At 36.7% G+C, this 13,299-nt stretch overlaps 1 long non-coding RNA gene across 1 annotated transcript in view; it reads left to right on the top strand.

The window, feature by feature from the left end:
• LOC137234672 (uncharacterized) overlaps positions 1 to 12,941 on the top strand; it is a 179,876-nt gene extending 166,935 nt beyond the window's left edge. Inside the window, exon 3 of the long non-coding RNA XR_010947864.1 lies at positions 12,604 to 12,941. This is a non-coding gene — a long non-coding RNA (uncharacterized lncRNA). The remainder of the gene's footprint in view (positions 1 to 12,603) is intronic.
• The last annotated feature ends 358 nt before the right edge of the window (positions 12,942 to 13,299 follow it).

Raw genomic sequence — 13,299 nt, 5'->3', positions numbered from 1 at the left:
CATTGGTGGCAATTTGGGATGCATTTGCATTGAAGCAGAGACTGTGTTCGAATATCACAACCAAAATTTGTTGGGGTTCCACAGCAGTAACGATGTGCCATCGAAGTCCAGTTGTTATGTTATGTGCAAGGTCCACGTCGTGAACAATATGGCCGTATGTACATTAAATCAGTGTCAAGTCCTGTGATGTGAAAAATTTGAAGAGACAAGGGATATAAATGTTTATTTTGGAGCATAGGGTCCTTTTGTTGATTCCAAAAAAATATTTTGCCCTGGCGCAAGAAAACCACACTACGCCACTGGGTCGAGGTCACACGTTAGATGCGGGAAATAATAATATATAATAATGCTGCATTGAAATCTTTTACGCACACGCTCCATAGTGCAGGTACCATCGGCGGTTGCGAGCCTGTCACGACAGCCTGCCTCCATGCTGCTTTGAATGAATGGCAGCGTGTATATGTCTCTATGGGTGTTGAGTCCAGGCCTCAGCCGCAATGTTGCCACTATGCTAACAACATCGCGTAATGACAACTTCGTAGATATTGCGAACACAATGTTGCAGCGGAAGTAAAAAGTTGCTTGGGCATCACTCAGTGCATTAGCAGCAACCATGTTGCCAAAGGCATAGCAACATTGCGGTCAAACCCCGAAATAAATGTATCTGTGTAAGTGTTGGTTTGTGTAAGCATTTAAGTGTGTGAATGTATGAGTGTCTGGATGGGTAAATAAAAATACGGGAAAGCTGAAAGATAGTATTGCACGTATAGGTAAAAATGCCACCTCTGCCAGTGTCAGCCGAGCACCACGAAACCAGGAAACCCGCCCCGAAAATCAAGAGTCAATGCCTCCTCGCCAACGCAAGGACACACTGGGCACAACACTCCAACGGCACACAACGCCTACAACGACTACACATATTTTTTTCATCGCCGGCACAACTTCAACAACAATTACGACCCATTTTTAATGCTGGAAACCACAACTACCACCTGCGACGCAGGCAGCGGCAACAACAACACTTTTTTTTTACTGGCGGACCACATTTTGGTATCGGCGATATATCGCCACAACAACAACAACCACAACAACATAATCTTCATTCACCGAATAGCTCCACACAATTCATTTTTACCAGCTCGTTCAGCATCCAGAGACCAACAACAACATCACCCATAATAATGCAAGGTTATTAAAATATATGGTATACCCACGGAGGATTTGGAAAATCAACACGGTCAACAAGAAAAGAAGTATAAACGCAGTATTGGCGGCTGTCAGTCCAACAACTAAAATAAACACAACGGCAGCAGCAAAAAAAATCGCCGTAACTCAACTTCAAAACTTTTTTTTGTTTTCGCCAAATTGTACTTTTTTCTGTATTTTCTAGCGCATATTCTTATATGTGTATTCATATGAATATATTTTTTTTTTTGACTTAGGTCTTTGACAGGAAAAAGTTTGGGATTTTTATTTTTGTTGTTTTTAGGTTGCAATTTTTTTTCGGTTAGACCCGCGACTAACTCAAAATAATGGAATTTTGAACATTTCAGATTGTTTTCGCACAGATTGTACACACTTATGTTTGCCAGATCACTTCCGGAAAACTTAAACTTTGTTCTTCCGGCATTTATCATTAGGGGCTTGCTTTTAAGCACCCACGTTAACCCTTTTTTTCATCTTCTTCATTGTTTTACATACGTGTTTTTTGGTATGTCGCCACCAAGACTACAAATGTATTACTACTAAAATATGTAAATAATTTAAACGCGCAGAGTGGCTTAGCGTCTTGACAATTATTAATTCTTTATTGGAAATTGTTTTCTCTTTTACATTACAAATACGTATTTGCACTAATACTTACACCTAAAAAGTACCTACAATCCTAATGCATATAAGCCAATTCAGCATATTATTATTATATATATATATTTATATACACATGCAATTAGATACATATAAACATTACATATAAATGAGTTAATCGGGGATTTCACGTATTGCTTTAAATGTATGAAAAACATTTGTTTCAAGCAATTTTTAATTTTTATAATTTATTTAGAAATTTGGGGAAAATTTAAACAAAGTGACATCAGGACGAAGAAGGCGACAGCTGTTTCGATTATACCTTGTAAATCTCTTCAAAGTCTTTTCTCCCGGGAGTGGGAGTCGAACCCGCACTCCTACGATAGTTGAAATGGTTGCAAACGCATTCAGCTTCGTCATGCCTTAGTTGTTGTAAAGTTTTTCCCAATTGTCTTCTTTCGCATATTATATCTTCTACACATTACAAGTTATAATCGAAATAGCTGTCGCCTTGTCCGTTCTGATGTCACGTTGTTTAAATTTTTTCCAAATTATTAAATAAATTACATATAAATATTGTAACGAATTTACTGCAATTCCGCTTATTTGCAATATTCTACTAACGTTCGAATCACTAATCTGTTGAATAAATAACTCCACTATTCAATAATACAAAATGGCCTTTATTAAAGTACTTCACAATAACACTTTTACTTCGCAACTGAGAGCTTGCTTAAATCAAACTGACTGTCGTGTCTCAACTGTGGCCGCCTTTTATACTGTTCGGTTTCCTCGTTGACATATTTCTAGGCGCTTCTATTTCTAGAATTTACTAGTTAGTTATCAGCTATAAAATTACCAACTATAACTACGTTTATAGCTTTTGATATCTCAGATATATGCATGTGGTTGTGCGTTGCTCTCCGCTGATTGTATGGACATAATGATTAATTTGGTTATGTGCAGAAAAGTCACTGCTAAGTAAATAAAAGTATCACTTAGTGTTACTAATATTCGTCACACAGCCCTCCACCTTAGTCTGATCGTCCAGATCAGACAAATCTGTCGATCTAAATGCCGCCAGCCTTTCCAAATGAACCAGTTTCATTTTGGTGCGTGGTTTGCCAATGGTTTGTATGCGGTAATTTTAGAAAAAATTTTATTTCTAAAAGTTTAAGTTGTTTCAGTAAGTATAAATTCACTGAGATTGTTTGTTTCATTCGGGGAGATCGAAACTGCTAGTCAAAATAATCATACTCACGTTATGGCCCTTTCGAAAAAATAACAAAGTACTAGCTGTCTATATCCTTATATATATAATTTAAGACCCTAACTGGCCTAACGAATAACAGCAGACCTACTGGTCTGATTTAATGTCTAGGCATTAGATACGACCTCCCCATATTTACATAAACTGTGCCAAGTATTATCTAGCCTGCTTGACAGCTTTATCACGCTGGAATCCAGGAAACATAATAAGCCCAATGCTAAATATTCCCTCGGAATTTCGTTCTCGCGGATTTTTTTAATCTCGCGGGAAAATTCCTCCAATCTTTTCTCCCAGGGAGAAAAATAATTAGGGAAAAGGAATTTTCGAAGGCAGCTGATTTGCCAATTGAACTTTTGTTGTTTTGTTTTGTTTGTTTAACAAATTGAAAAATTTTATTGATAGTCATAAAAAGACCAACTGAACCTTAATCAGCCTATATTACGCCATTTTTAGAAATTTCACGCGCCCAACGCTTTTATTTAATTGTCTGATCAACACCCAACATCAACAAGACAAGTAGGCCCAAAGCTGTAAGACAGATGGCCCCAATAACGAGGTAGCAACTACCTCGAAAGCTGCGAGTCAGAGGGAAGTTCCAACTACGGAAGTAGGAGATAATCCAAGGGGAGATAACGCTAAGACTCCGGCTTTCTCGGAGGTGCTAAAGGGAGTTAACGCTAAGACTCCGGCTTTGTCGGAGGTGCCAAAGGGAGATAACACTAAGACTCCGGCTTTTCCCGAGAAGATGAGTGATGTGGCAAAGCAGTCACTGACTGTGGCGCTGCACAGTGTTTCGTGTAGAACAAGCTAGCTGGGCAAAATTATTTTATGAGTCATGAGTTATGCAGTCATTTATTACAACTACGTCATTTATTTCAGCCATATTTTATTTTTTTTATTTTTTTCCAAAATTTTACTTCATATGCATACATTTGCTTATTTCATATACAGTAACTCATGTGAATAAGTGACATAGCGCCAAACAAATTTAAAGGACTTAAGAATATTACTTTATTGTACTTAAATTGAATGGACTGCAAATCTCAATACTCTAAAGAAATTTAAAAATTCCGAAAAAAATTAAAATTTTTTATGAAAATTCGTCGAATTTTTCAAACATTTTTTAAATATAATTTAGTTTTTGTTATAGCTCGTGACACATTTTCTTATGGGAAATTAGTTAAAATAAATTTGCGAAAGCGAAAATTGTAAGAATTGTCCAAAAAGGGGTATTTATCCTGGCACTACAATTTTTACAAAATTAGTTTATAGTACCAGTCAGGAATGTAAAAGTGAATTACAATAATAATAATAACAATGTAAATAATTAAATTAATTATGTGAAAATTACTTATTACAAAAACTTAAAAGTAAAGTATCATACAAAGTAGAAAAGACAATAGATTTAAATTAAATAAAACCTGATCCAACAAAAAGTTATAGGGTAGGTTATCTTTCATAATTATGTTATTATTCGCTATCATCACTTTCATTCGATGAGTCACTTGTGGAATAGTCATGATCATCAGCAACACTACTGTGAAAGCTTGAAACAACTGGGGTATTTTTTGAATCCTCAACATTATCGGGGGACAGTAACTTTAAGACTTCTGAAGTCAGACATTTAAATTTTTTCTTAGGTATCTCCCAAAAAATGTTAGCTAAAGGATCCGATATTATAAGCAACATATTCATAAGATCTCTATTCGTGGCTTCACGCGACTGCTTTTGTGTGTTATCGTCCCTGAATCGTCTCAAATCTTTGTTCCGGGCTTCCTCAGAAAGTTGACCAATAGGTAAAATTGCTGATTTTATAATATCAGTACTCTGCACTAAGATTTTATGAAGCGTAACAGGCATATTAAACCATGATAGAGATCTATATATAGTTTTTTAGTCTCGACGGCAAATTTTTCAAATCTTTGGATATTTATATTGTACGCAGATGCTAATGCGCGAAGGAGAGTGTCGAATCTTTTGATGAGCGTTACATCCAATCCCGTATTCTCAGCACTAGCCTCAGAATTTTCGAACAACCTGCGAGCAGTGTTGCCGTCATCGGTATTGCCGAAACCTGGTTTTGGTTTATCTACTATCAATCCAAGTACACTTTTAAATTTATTTTGGATTTCGTTGGAACGTAGCTTTACACTCTCTTTATCTGCCTCATTCCTAAGCTGCCATTTTTTTACGCCGAGGCGATAATTATGTGAAGCAGGCATTCAAAACATCTTATCATGCATGGAGAGTAGACAAACCAAAACCAAGATTATCTAGGTTAGGCGTAAAGTCCCGTAACTCATTATGCATATCTTTTGGAGTGGCACCACAAATATAACACTTTTGTGCCGAAGAAGTTTCAGTCAAAGCATTGCAAACTTTTCTGTCAATCATTGTAAGAAGCATATTGTGATTTACGGAAACTTTGTATTCTTCGAGCATATACTTTGTTGGCAACAACGCACTTATCTCCTCTAAAACTTTGTTCGTTTCAAAAAGAATAAAATCTTTTGTTTCTTTAGAAAAAATAAATTTAATTGGTAGAAGAAGGTCGAGGATTCTGCCAAACAATGTTACCTTTTTCATCCTGTAATTGAAGAGGAACGAAAGAAAATATAAACAAAAACTCATCAGTGTCAGAACTGCATGTAAACTTTTGCTTATATGTGCTATGGCCAGAGCTTCCATCGCAACCCCACTTGCTGATTAAAGTATACGTCAAGTTTGTAGGTAATAAACTAACAAAAACTTCTTGATTTGCTAAAACTAAACGCTCAACAGTTTTATCTAATACGGACTGGACTTTAATTTCCGCACGTGTTTCACCCACATCAATTTCGTTTGGATAGCATTCTGCCCTAGCTTTTCTTAGACTATAAAATGATGGATAAACCTTATGGCCTGCCTTGATGCTCCACTTCCAAGTCGTTTTGTACCCATGAGTCATCGACTTGCTATCTACGTAGTATTCTAAAGCTTCTACATTGCTCAATTATCTTGCATCTGGCTCACATATCATCTTTTTGCCGGATATTTGAGTGGTTTCCTGTGATTTTTTTATAATGTTAGCAACATTTCTGTTGCCGGACATACGCGTTGATACTTCTGCCGCATAAAGTAACTCACCAGGACTTCTAGATTGCAAGAGGTCATCCACTCGACGCCGTTTGGTTTTTTCACTGCAGCTAACAAAGTCCTTCTTTCGTTTTCCGGGGTCGGGGGTACCTGAAGAAGTGGTTGGTTGGTCTGATGGCAACTTTGAATTCACCGTTATTGTATATGTGAAGTCTGGACTCGAAAGCCACTCCGAGTTTTTATTCAAAAGTCGCTCCTTATGTCTTCCAGAAGTGTTCCACTTTTGATCCAGCTTCGACGAATATGCCGATATTTGTAAGCTTAAACTTTTTATCGAATACTCGGCTGCTTCGCTTAAATCGTACTTAAGTAAAACAAAACTCAATAATTCTTTATATCTGGTTTCCTTCGAATATTGAATCCAAATGTCAAAAAACTTCGTTCTTGGCACGGTTATAACTAAACTGCTTTGTGTTGTTGGTTTTCCGACAGGGTGAATAGCTGATGATTGTTTTGCTGTCATCTTAAGTGTCGTTGATCGTTCTGATTTGTTATCAGTTGTGCAGTATTTATATTACATTCAGGTATTGGTGTAGATGCTACCAAATGGGGTTGTTTTTTGTAGCGTTCCTGCGTGGTTATACCTGCATTATGATTGTTTTGTATGTACCTGTTTTTATGCCTTGGTGACTGGTGCGGTAGGTTGTGGCAGGTTGAAGTCAGTGATCTTCGCCTTTTTTCTTTTGGTGTGATCTGGTTGACGCTGCGCGTTTATTTTTGTGTGTTTTATGGCTACGTGTTTGTTCCCTGTACCTGGGAATTGATTTTGCCGTTTTTAGATCAGCTTTAAAGGTTCAAATATCTGGTCGGAGCTGGTACGTACATACATCCTATTTTATATGTGGAGATAACAAAATCTACAAAAAACAAAAATTAAAAATAGATGTGCAAAGAATTCGCAATGGTTTTTTCTTTCTGCTATTAGAGAATACTTCGGACTATAACATATGTAAAACTTATCCCGGATGTCCGCGGATGTATGTAACTTGTTTGTCCCTAAATTTAAAAATATAGAGAAAAAATACCTTTTCTTATTAATAACGGAATGTTAAATATATTGAAAATACTCTAATTGCGAAAGAATTACTATTATAAATTTTACTTACTTTCGGGCTTAGAATGCATCAAAAAAAATTATATAAAAGTGTTCACTTAAAAGAAATATGAAGCTTAATATTCAACAAGAATGTTGCAAATTAATCAATGCATTTTACGGTCACTCCTGCCTTCTTACTTCAATTACTCAATATATATGAGCAAAAATATCAAAAAAAGCAGAAATCCTGTTATTTTGTTTGTTTTCTTTCATTTCTCATTACACTTTTCTTGGAATAAGAACTTTTTTTTGTCCAGCTAGCTTGTTCTACACGAAACACTGTGCGCTGGTTGATCGCGGTAGTCCTTTCGGACAAATGACTACTGAAAGGTGGACATCTGTGGAAAGGGAGCTTATTAGCTTAATGCTTAAAATGATGCGGGAAAAACCAAGTTATCCTCTTCCATCCTCTGATTCGGGGGGATGGTATAATGGTGTGGAGATGATAGCGTAGTTCCAAACCTCCACAGGCAACCTCCGAGGACAAAATTGATGCCGAGATAGAAGCGTTGAGAGGTCTTATGCAACAGTTACAACTAAATCGCCCAGCTGTTCCAGCGAGCAATCCGAAGGTAAAAACTCCACCTATTGACGGCTCTGCTCCTTTCCAGGTATTCAAGCTTCAATTTGAGAAGACGTCAGCAGCGAACAACTGGAATGCTGAAGATAAAGTTGCTGCACTGTTCGTGGTATTGAAAGGTCCTGCAGCTGAAATCTTACAGACTATTCCAGAATACGAACGGAAAAGTTATGAAGAATTTATGGCCGTTGTCGAGAGACGTTATGGAAACGAGCATAGAATACAGATATACCAAATTGAGTTGCAAAACGGTTACCAAAAAGCGAATGAGACTTTGCAGGAGTTTGCGCCGGATGTTGAAAGATTGGCCCATCTCGCAAATGCAGACGCACCCGTGGAATACACCGAGAGGGTTAAAATTCAGAGTTTTATAAATGGAATACGGGATGTCGAAACGAAACGAGCTACATATGCGAACCCAAAGCCAACATCAGCTGAAACGGTATCCCATGCACTGAATCAGGAAACAGCGTCACTTTTGAGTAAGCTCGCATACAAAACTCATCGCGTGGAAGTGGAAAGACCAGATTGGGTAGACGCAGTTTTGAAGCACGGAAGGGATTACAACAGGAAAATGCCGGAGTTATAAAGTGTTTCAAGTTCGGTAAATTAAGTCACATTTCACGTCACTGCAGCACCGGTCATGGTAGTTCCAACTTGGCTGGTCGTAAAGGCGAAGCTGGAGGAGTTAAGCAAGAGCGAGTCTGATGTAAAGATCGAGAACTTGCCCCAGCTATTGAATGTCGTGTGATACCTATCTCTCAGACTGGAAATAAATCGAGCAATCTTACCGTCAAAGGATATGTGAATGGCAAGAAGCGTGTACTGACTTTAGATACAGGCGCATCTCATTTTTTAATCCGATCTGATTTGGTCAACAGGAGAGTAAAGTCATTACCTGGAGCAAGATTGCGTGCGATTACTGGCGAGTATAACCAAGTCCAGGGAGAAGTGATACATGAAGTCTTAATTGGGGAGCTCATGGCTCTACACATATTCGTTGTGGCAGACATCGTTGATGAAGTCATATTGGGAGTGGATGTCTTAGTTGACTATGACATTAGGATCGATATGCAGATAAGGATTATGCAGTATAAGAACAATGATGTGCCACTTAACTTCAGTTTTGTGCAAGAGTTCAGCAGTAAGCGAGTGCTGGTGAAAGAGATTCGACAAAAACCACAAAAGTCAAAGGCAGCAGATTGCGCAAGGGTTGATGGAACGAATGGGCCAAACAAATCAAAACCGAAGGTAGCTGCGAGAAAAACACTGGCATTGACAAACCCTAAAGGAAAAGTTTTGCAGAAAGAATGCAAGGGTGGTTTCAAGCCAGCACGCACTACTGTTGTGAAACCGCATACAAACAATTGGGAAACAACGAAATAGAAGGGCGGTTCAGTTGGAGAGGCTAGCAGCGGTTGGATCGGGAGATTTGTCTGATCGAGACGATCAGACTTAGGTGGAGAGCAGTGTGACGCATATTACCATCACTAGTAATAAACTCCCAACACAAGAACAATGAAGCGAGCCACACTGTGTACATTAACACATCAATCATAATTTACACCCATATATGTATATAAGGCACGGAGAGATATTACGCGCACACACTTGTAGCCGAAAGTGGCTACACACACACGCATATGATTATGAGAAACGCATAAACTACAAATATACATGTATATAGCTAATTAAAAATAGGAGATATGTACAGCAGTTCCAGCACTCTATTCACACGTATTAATATTCTCTTTATTTTAGTTGTCGCTGAGCATTTGGCGCATTAACATCGATTGTGTTCGTCGCTCGCAATATTGACGAATGTTATTAGCAAGCAACAAGCAAATATCGTTTGTTAATTTTTTCAATGCGCACAAGCGAAAAATATTTAATGTTGACCAAACGTTTTCCGCAAATACAATGTATTTAATTGTATAAACCTTTTGCTTCCCATTGTGCGCATTAAAAATATAATAACAAACGATGTTGTCTTGTTGATTGCTAATAAGCGAATTAACTAAGCAAACCGATGCATCAGGTGATGTGCGCGATTATCGTGCTCTTACTAACACATCTGCATTTCCAATTTGCCGATGCCTGGTCTAGACTGTAGTAGAAATATGAGAATCAAACAGCAGAGTGTATAAAAGAGCGCTAGCTGAGCAATCATTGATCAGTTTGATTTAAGCACGCTATTGGTTGCGAAGTATAAGTGTTATTGCGAAGAACTTTCAAAGTAGTCTAATAAAGACCATTTTGCAATACAGAATATTGGAGTGCTTTATTCAACAGTTTAGCGATACGGACGTAAGCAGAAGGAAGCGGAATTTCTCTAAATTCGTTACATTATAGTACCATTTAAAGGAAGTGCATTTAAAGTAATGCTACATTATCTATGCACTCATTATCCAAGAACGTAAGCGATAGATCTGTATCAGCGATTGAGTCTGGGCATATGTACATATGTATGTTTGAGTTTTTTTTGTTGAGCTACTCATTTGCAGCGGCGCCGTTAGAGAAGACGAGTAATTAAGTGAGTGCTTTGAGAGACACATCATAATTTATGCAAATACACTTGTTTAGGTGTACATACGTTAGCAAAGATTCCTGATCTTGCAAAAATAGAACAGGAGTTAGCAAAGTTAGAAAAAGAATAATAGATTGCAACAAACATATGTAAACACATACAAATTTTGCAAAGATACATTTGTACTTACATGCCTTTCTTTTGATATACACATATTCCTTTTTCTTTGATGACCTACTTCTGCTATATACAAAAGTGATTTTGGATTTACTTTAACGTTTGCGCTAGGACAGGGATTAGGGTTTTGATTTTTTTTTTGTCCTTTTATTGTATTTTGTTACCCCAAGGAGATTTACTTGAATTTTGTATGTTTAGATTTTAAGATAGGTGTTGGTAGGATAATACATTAGGGTTGTAGAAAAAATTAAAACTGGCTTTAGCAAACATACGTTTAGTATATATGAATAGTAGATAACCTTGTTTTATTTGAATTTTTTTGGATTATGGTAAAGTAAATACTTAATTAATTGGAATTAAATTTGAAATTGCTTTCGATTGTGTTATAATTTTTATATAGTTTGTAAGCGGATTCGAGATTGATATTAAGGTATTTCTATTAGATTTTTTACTTCAGGAATTGGTAATAAATATGATGTTTGGATGAAAATATAGTTTTTGAATTATGCAGGGCTAAACATAATTTTTGGTGTAGGTGCTGCGCTTGCGCGTGGTAAGTTTACGTGGAGGCTCGTATTAGGGAAATTACTAATTGACAGATTGACAGACCAATGTCAGGATAGGGGGCACTGTATGTTAAATAGGAGTCAGCACAGTGCCCACGGTTCAGCGTAAGTTACGCTACAGAGGGCGGGAAGACCCTTCATTTTTTCTCCCATTATACTTTCCCCTTCTAGCTTTGCCCGCACGTCTATTTTTATCTTCTTCAGTTTTCCCCTTTTTTTACAACATATGCAAGTGCGAACCCTTTTTTTCATTTGCCTGCGGGTAAGGCAATACCCCGCCTAAGACGACGAGCTAGGCTGGGATCATACCTGCTTGCCGCCGCTCCTCACCACCGTAAACAGTCAGCCACGTAACATAATACTAGAAGCTAGGAAATAATTAGGTAGTTCCTAGGTACTAGTCATCACACTCCTCATCAATCTAGGATTGATCAGACAATTAAATAAAAGCTTTGGGCGCGTGAAATTTCTAAAAATGTGAGGCGTAGCATAACCTGATTAAGGTTCAGTTGGTTTTACTTCTGACTATCAATAGAAATTTGACGCATCCAATGCTTTTATTTAATTGTCTGATCAACGCATTAGATTGATGAGGAGTGTGATGGCTAGCACCTAGGACCTACCTAATTATTTTCTAGTTTTTAGTATTATTACTACTTAATGTAAGAATTGTTTTAATAATTGTTTTCAATAAAACCGTTTAACTTAAAAATTTTTTTAAAATTATTTTATTTTTATTTCAATACATACTAAGCGTTTTGTGCAATATTTTAATTATTTAATTAATTTCTGGTTGGTAGTGTGCATCGTAAAGTCGAATACAACACAATTGAATGGTGCAGTATTGTAAAGATGCACACTCTGCACATAACACTACTTCTTTCCGTACTTAATACCTACGCTATTGTATGGCTGTGAAAACTGCCTGTGACTCTGATGTAAGAACAGGCTAAATGTTGTCTATAAGAACGTTGCCAGATATGCCTTTGTGCTAATACGACTTGACCATGTGTGTGGATATTTTGTTAAGTTGTTTAATATTTCTTCTCGATAATTTGTTAAAAGTCCTAACACTGCCTTAAAACTCTGAGTTCTGAGCTAAAATTTTTCATTAACACGGTTCGTTTTTGAAACTCACTTCCAGCTAGATTAAGGCTGAATTTTGAGGTAATTAGATTCTATAATAATTATTAAGCACCACAACTCTTTTACATATTGATACTTTCTGTAAGAACCTGAAAGAATATATGTACATGCTTTTTCATATTTCGATTTTCAAAATAAAATACTGTACAACCCTTTCCCTTTATCCGTATTTAATATTTATCTTTTCTTTTTCCCTTTATTAGGTTAAGAATATTTAATTATAAGTATATCTTATTATATCATACACAACTGGCACTAGAATATAATCTAGAATATAATATAATATGGTCTCCTTTTCAGCGGCTGGTCGTTATCCTGAGGAATATGCTCAGAACCGTGATTATATAACATGATGGAGAACGCCCGTTGTAGAAAACTACAGTTATGTCATGGGAACAGTGCCACTTGAATAATACGAGTCCTACAGATTAAAATTTTGTTATATGTATATATTAACGTAAAGCGCAGACGAAAAATACGAGAAATCAAAGAACGGATCATATTTTTGTTTGTTTATTCTTTAACATTACAAGTATGTACAAATGAAATGTAGATATAATAATCAAAACCCCTTAATTTCATACTTTTCTGAATGAAGCCTTTAAAATGCAGTACATTACTTTTTTTCTGAATAATAACTATAACCATTAAATTTCATATTTTGCGGAATTTTGTTATAAAATTTTATTTCTAAAAGTTTAACTTTTTTCAGTAAGTATAAATTCACTGAGATTGTTTGTTTCATTCGGGGAGTTCGAAACTGCTAGTCAAAATAAGCATACTCACGTTATGGCCCTTTCGAAAAAATAACAAAGTACCATCTGTCTATATCCTTATATATATAATTTAAGACCCTAACTGGCCTAAGTTAGTTCTGCTTACTCCAAGCTGGAAAAAGAAGCGGTAAAGATGGGTTTGAAGGTGAATGAGGACAAAACGAAGTACCTGCTGTCATCGAGCAAAGAGTCAGCGCATATGCGCCTTGGCAACCACGCT

The sequence above is a fragment of the Eurosta solidaginis genome, chromosome X (genome assembly GCF_040869045.1).
Source record: "Eurosta solidaginis isolate ZX-2024a chromosome X, ASM4086904v1, whole genome shotgun sequence".
NCBI lineage: Eukaryota > Metazoa > Arthropoda > Insecta > Diptera > Tephritidae > Eurosta > Eurosta solidaginis.
Note: the sequence above shows the minus strand (reverse complement) of the source record. Positions and strands in the feature narration are given on the sequence as shown.